Here is a 6,793-nt window from a genome sequence, read left to right as displayed (position 1 = left end):
TTCATTAAATAAGATTTGGTTCAGGTGATCATCAATCAGAAGCACATTAAGTAGAATGAGCTTTACTCTGGTTGGAATTCAACTAACACTGGAATGGAATGACTGTCAGACATGTAGAGAAGCTGATTTTTCTAAAACTGTGAAGTGATCTCTAAATTTTTGCCAGAGCTGTATATGGCTACTTTTCTGACTGTTTCAGATAACATGATACATGACTTTAGTTTTTTTTTGTCTAGTCTCGCTTGAATATAGGTCAATATTAAATAAAGTCTCCTGATGAGTCGCCTTTGGCGAGGATGATGAAACCCGTAGAAATGAGAGGCTTGGAGAGCGAGTGTGTATACATCACCTCACCCTATATAATGAAATATGGGGTATATGTTTTTTCTATTAGTCACCTTCTGACTAACTTTCAGGGGGTGAATTATGGGTATAGTTTTATATTTGGAATTAATAAAGTTTAGTTTTATCCTTTTGTCAGCAAAGATGAGGAATGACAAGAGACAACCCATTTAAGAAGATCCAATTTTGGCTAAAACTATTCCAACATTATGAACATAAAAAGGCTTCTCCCCTATGTGCCATCTCTGAGGTTTATTAACAGCTGATTTCCAAGTAAAATATTTACCACATTAAGAAAATGAAAAAGGCTTTTCCTCTGTGTGACTGCTCTGATGTTTAACAAGACCCTCTTTCCGTTTAAAACATTTCCCACATTCTGAACAGGAAAAAGGCTTCTCCCCTGTGTGACTGCTCTGATGTCTAACAAGATGCGCTTTCCGATTAAAATATTTCCCACATTCTGAACAGGAAAAAGGCTTCTCCCCTGTGTGAGTTTTCTGGTGACTAACAAGATGTGATTTATGTGCAAAACATTTCCCACATTCTGAACATGAAAAAGGCTTCTCCCCTGTGTGAGTTCTCTGGTGACGAACGAGCTCTGATTTTTGTTTAAAACATTTCTCACATTCTGAACAGGAAAAAGGCTTCTCCCCTGTGTGGATTCTCTGGTGCTTAACCAAAGCTGATTTCTCAATAAAACATTTTCCACATTCTGAACATGAAAAGGGCTTCTCCCCTGTGTGATTTCTATGGTGCGTAACACAATCTGATTTATTTTTAAAACATTTCCCGCATTCTGAACAGGAAAAAGGCTTTTCCCCTGTGTGAGTTTTCTGGTGTGCAACAAGATGAGATTTATGTGCAAAACATTTCCCACATTCTGAACAGGAAAAAGGCTTCTCCCCTGTGTGAATTCTCTGGTGAGTAACAAGATCTGATTTATGTGCAAAACATTTCTCACATTCTGAACATGAAAAAGGCTTCTCCCCTGTGTGGATTCTTTGGTGCTTAACACAATCTGATTTATGTGTAAAACATTTTCCACATTCTGAACATGAAAACGGCTTCTCCCCTGTGTGAGTTCTCTGGTGTGTAACAAAATTTGTTTTCCAGTTAAAACATTTCCCACATTCTGAACAGGAAAAAGGCTTCTCCCCTGTATGGGTTCTCTTGTGAATAACCAAATCTGATTTCTGGTTAAAACATTTCTCACATTCTGAACAGGAAAAAGGTTTCTCCCCTGTGTGAGTTCTCTGGTGAGTAACAAAATTTGATTTCCATGTAAAACATTTTCCACATTCTGAACATGAAAAAGGCATCTTTGCTTTAGGAGCAGTTTGTTTTTTAATGCCTCTTGTTTGACTTTGATTTTCCTTAGTAGTCAGTAATGAATCAGAAGATGGGACCTGTTTCATAGGATCAGATGACAGATCTTTGTTGTGAATGGATGATGGCATAACTGGACTAATAGCAATCACTTCAGTTGTATCTTGTAGGATCTCAAGATCATCTGATTTAAAGATTGAAGTTGTCAGCTGTCCCTCTGATCTCCTGGTACAGTCATCTAAGATAAAAAATAATTATTTTTTAATAAAATATCCTTGAGTTATTTTATTTTTGAACATTTCTACTTAAACTGTCCATAAAAATGGCAAGCTATGTAAAAACTTTATTTCCGTAGAAACTGACAGTTCACAGTCTAATAGAAAACCTTATTTGAAGAACGAGTAGTACGTGGTGTTCAACTGTTTGTTCATTCTGCTTCCCAAATATCGAATAAAAAGAAATCAATAAATGTATATAGGCGAAAATAATACCGATTCTCATGTCACATAAAACAAGTCCCCACTCAGGTCCATCACCTGTCAATGGAAAAACAGAGGTTCCCACACTATTAGCGGCTCAAAGGCTGTTGAAAACCAAAAAGGTTTTTACAAATCAATTCAGCAAAATCCGCTCTCACTTCTGAGTCTTGCAGTGTGCACAAACATTTAGGATCCCTGTATGTAGCAATATTATAGTGAGAAGAACCCACTTAATTTATGGTGTGTGTCTCCTGGAGCACAATCTGGGCACTATGTGTTGGGTAATAAAATGGCAAATGTGCAATTTTCACTCTCCAACATCCACTGCGTGTTAATTTCCAGAAAGTGTCTGTGGAGTCAAAATATTCACTCCTCCTACACACGTGGTCATAATTATTGGTACCCCTCGTTTAATGACAGAAAATCCCACAATGGTCACAGAAATAACTTTTATCTGTCCAAAGTAATAATAAATAAAGGACAAGTGTATATTCCAAACAGCGCTCAGAAATAGGAGAAGAGGTGTCCTCCTGCAGGATTTTGCGGTAAGTATACAACAATACTAATGCTAGAAGTAAAACTCCACTGCGAGAGGGTGTCCTTAATTTCACAAAAGTAACAGTGTACTTATCAAATAAATAAGTCAAAATACCGCCACACATATAAAGATGCTAATGCGTATGCGTGTAGTTATACACAGAAGCTACTACTACTTTGGGTATAGGTTGCTAGAAAAGCTGGCTCACAGAATCTAGTTACTTTATATCAGCTTCCTGATACATTATAAATAATAATAATAATTTTATTTCTATAGTGCCAACATATTCCGCAGCACTTTACATTATAGAGGGCATTTGTACAGACAGTAGACATTACAGCATAGCAATAAACACATAGATCAAAACAGATACCAATAGGAATGAGGGCCCTGTTCACAAGCTTACAATCTATAAGTGTAAAGGGGAGACACGAAAGGTGGATGGTAACAATTGCTTTTATGGTTTGGACCTTCCCTAGTGTAAGAATCGGGTGTTCCTGTTGCTGCATGAACCAGTTAACAGTCTAAATATGTAACAGTACAGACACAGAGGGCTATTAAATGCAAAAAGCATGTGAGAACATGATGCGAGGAACCTGGTTATGGTAAAAAATTTAGAAACGAGCCACACAGGGTTATTTACGATAATGCTTTGAGGCGATAGGCCAGTCTGAACAAATGAGTTTTTAAGGCACGCTTAAAACTGTGGGGTTCGGGGATTAATTGTACTAGCCTGGGTAGTGCATTCCAAAGAATTGGTGCGGCTCGTGAAAAGTCTTGGAGACGGGAGTGGGAGGTTCTGATTAATGAGGATGTTAACCTCAGGTCATTAGCAGAACGAAGGGCATGGGTAGGGTGGTAGACTGAGATGAGGGAGGAGATGTAGGGTGGTGCTGAGCCATGGAGAGCTTTGTGGGTGAGGGTAATAAGTTTGTACTGGATTCTGGAGTGGATGGGTAGCCAGTGTAAGGACTGGCACAAGGTAGAGGCATCGGTATAACGATTGGTGAGGAATATGATCCTAGCTGCTGCATTCAGGACGGATTGGAGAGGGGAGAGTTTGTTAAGAGGGAGACCGATTAGTAGAGAGTTACAATAGTCCAGAAGAGAATGAATAAGAGAAAGAGTAAGAGTTTTTGCAGAGTCAAAAGAAAGAAAGGGTCGAATTCTAGAAATGTTTTTGAGGTGCAGATAACAAGAGCGAGCCAATGATCGGATGTGGGGGGGTGAATGAAAGCTCTGAATCAAATATGACCCCAAGACAGCGGGCATGTTGCTGGGGAGTAATGGCAGAACCATACACGGAAATGGCAATGTCGGGCATAGGTAGGTTAATAGAGGGAGGAAACACAAGGAGTTCAGTTTTTGACAGGTTCAGTTTCAGATAGAGGGAGGACATAGTAACATAGTTATGAAGGCTGAAGGAAGATCTTATGTCCATCTAGTTCAGCCTATATCTAGTGCAGCTGTTCTGCATTGTTGATCCTGGGGAAGGCAAAAAACCCAATTTTCTCCATAGGGAAAAAAATTCCTTCCATGATGTTAGAGACAGCAGTAAGACAATCACTGGTGTTTTCCAAAAAGGCAGGCGTGATATTAGGAGAAGAAGTGTAAAATTGGGTGTCATCGGCATAGAGATGGTACTGGAACCCAAATCTACTGATTGCTTGACCAATAGGGGCAGTATACAAAGAGAAGAGGAGGGGGCCTAGAACCGATCCTTGAGGAACCCCAACAGTAAGGGGAAGATGAGAGGAGGAGCCAGCAAAAGATACAGTAAAGGAGCGGTCAGAGAGATAGGAGGAGAACCAACAGAGAACGGTGTCCTTGAGGCCAAAGGAACGGAGCATAGTGAGGAGGAGCTGATGATCCACAGTGTTGAATGCTGCAGAGAGATCCAAGGGAATTAGCATGGAGTAGTGACCATTAGCTTTAGCTGTTAGAACATCATTAGAGACTTTAGTGAGGGCAGTTTCAGTAGAGTGTAAAGAGCGGAAACCAGATAGGAGAGAGTTATCTGAGAGATAGCGGATAAGACGGGTGTGGACCAGGCATTCCAGGAGTTTAGAGATGAAGGGAAGATTAGAGACAGGTCTATAGTTCGCGGCACAGTTTTGGTCAAGGGATGTTTTTTCAAGTCATGGTAGTATGATGGTATGCTTAAATGAGGAAGGAAAGATACCAGAAGAGAGTGAGAGGTTCAATATTTTTGTTAGGTGAGTGGTGACAGCAGAGGAAAGTGACTGGAGGAGATGTGATGGGATGGGGTTACTGTTGCAAGTGGTAGGGCGAGAAGATGCAAGGAGCCTGATTACTTCATCTTCTGTGATTGGTTCAAAATCAGAGCGTGAGCTAGATGCAGTGGGGGAGGGAGGACAGTGCATGGTATGAGGTGATTGGGAGATAATTTCCTGTTGGATATGGTCAATTTTTTTTTAAACTAATTAGCCAGATCGTCAGCATGGAGATCCGTGGTTGGGGCCTACACTCTTGGGTTAAGTAGGGAATGAAAAGTGTCAAAGAGACGTTTCGGGTTATTGGATAGTGAGGTGATGGGGGAGTTGAAATAGCTTTGTTTTGAGAGGTGAAGGGCAGTGTTGTATGTTTTAAGCATAAACTTATAATGGATGAAATCTTCAGGTAGATTGGATTTTCTCCACAGACGTTTGGCGCACCTGGAGCACCGCTGTAGGAAGCGTGTGTGAGGCTCTGAGCCATGTTACCGAGTTCCATAGAACCTATAGTACCAATTTGACAGGATACACAAGCCAATAATATGGAGCTCGCTGGGTCAGATTCTGTGGAAGTACGCCTTAAAAAGATATGCACATTTATCTCAGGACTTCAAGGGGAGCTTCAGGCTACCAAAACAAAATTGTCGGCACTAGAGACTCAAGCTAACCATAATGCTACCATAGCCGATACGTCCATTCAGGCGTTAGCTACTCGTCTCTCAAAACTAGAGACTACAGTTTCAGCCCCAGCCGCAACCCCACCTTCGATTCCAGCTTTCCCTAAACTCCCGCCATTCAGGTTCGGTGGCGAAAGAGAAAAGTTCCGAGGGTTCCTAAATCAGTGTCAGCTGTATTTTGCTGCGCATGCGGCTCAGTTTCCAACAGGACGAGACAAGGTGTTAGCTATGATAATGCTGTTAACCAACAAGGCTCTTGCTTGGGCAAATCCCCTGATTGAAACTAATGATGTCTGTTTGAATTCTTTAAATGACTTTATTTCCGCAATGTGTCAGATGTTCGATGACCCCAACCGAAGTGCCACAGCAGAAACCGCATTGCTGGCCCTCCATCAGGGAAAGCGTCCTGTCGTAGAATACGCGATGGAATTTCGGAGGTGGGTGTTGGATACCACATGGTGCGACTCAGCAAAATACGCAGTGTTTAGGAGGGGGTTATCTGCCGCAATTAAAGACGAATTGGCTAGAGGCGAGTCACCCACTGCCCTGGGAGACTTCATAAACCATTGCATTCGTATTGATATTCGTCTTGCAGAACGCCGGCAAGAGAGATGGGCAGATGCTAACCGCAGTAATTTTTTAACCTTGCCGTCTCCCTCCAGGGAAGCTCAGAACAAGTCTTTCCTCCCGGTTGAGTCAGAACCTATGCAGGTCGATGCAGTCCGGAGAAGTCCTCCTGACCCACGCAAGGAGCACCGTTTTAGAGAAAATTTATGCTTCTATTGTGGAAAATCAGGTCACTATATTTCAAATTGTCCCGGTAAGAATCGCAAGACCACGGCTGCGGTAATAGAATGTGACTTTTCGGATGTATCTTCAGTAGTTTCCCACTCAAACCCTCCTAGGAAGGAAATAGTCGACTGGAATCACGACTTCTCCGACTGTACTTCAGAAATATTCTCACAGGTGAATGCAGCCATCTCATCAGTAAGTTCCACTACTTCGACCTTGGACGGCTCAAGGAAGGACTCGCACTGTTATATCCCCATCAAGATATGGACCCAGTCCCAGTGGATTACTAGTTTCGCTATGGTTGACTCAGGGGCCAGCGGCAATTTTATGGACATTACATTCGCTAAAAAACACAGTATATGTTCACAAAGGAGGATTTCTCCGGTATTGATGGAAACTGTGGAT

The 6,793-nt window shown here is 41.7% G+C and overlaps 1 pseudogene; it reads right to left on the bottom strand.

Annotated features, from left to right (window-relative positions):
* Window positions 1–582: 582 nt before the first annotated feature.
* The window catches only part of LOC141094159 (uncharacterized), a 44,668-nt pseudogene continuing 38,457 nt past the window's right edge, over window positions 583–6,793 (bottom strand).

The sequence above is a fragment of the Dendrobates tinctorius genome, unplaced genomic scaffold, assembly GCF_039654945.1.
Source record: "Dendrobates tinctorius isolate UK_male_01 unplaced genomic scaffold, ASM3965494v1 ptg000063l, whole genome shotgun sequence".
NCBI classification, from domain to species: Eukaryota; Metazoa; Chordata; class Amphibia; order Anura; family Dendrobatidae; genus Dendrobates; species Dendrobates tinctorius.
This window is presented reverse-complemented; position numbering and strand designations above follow the sequence as displayed.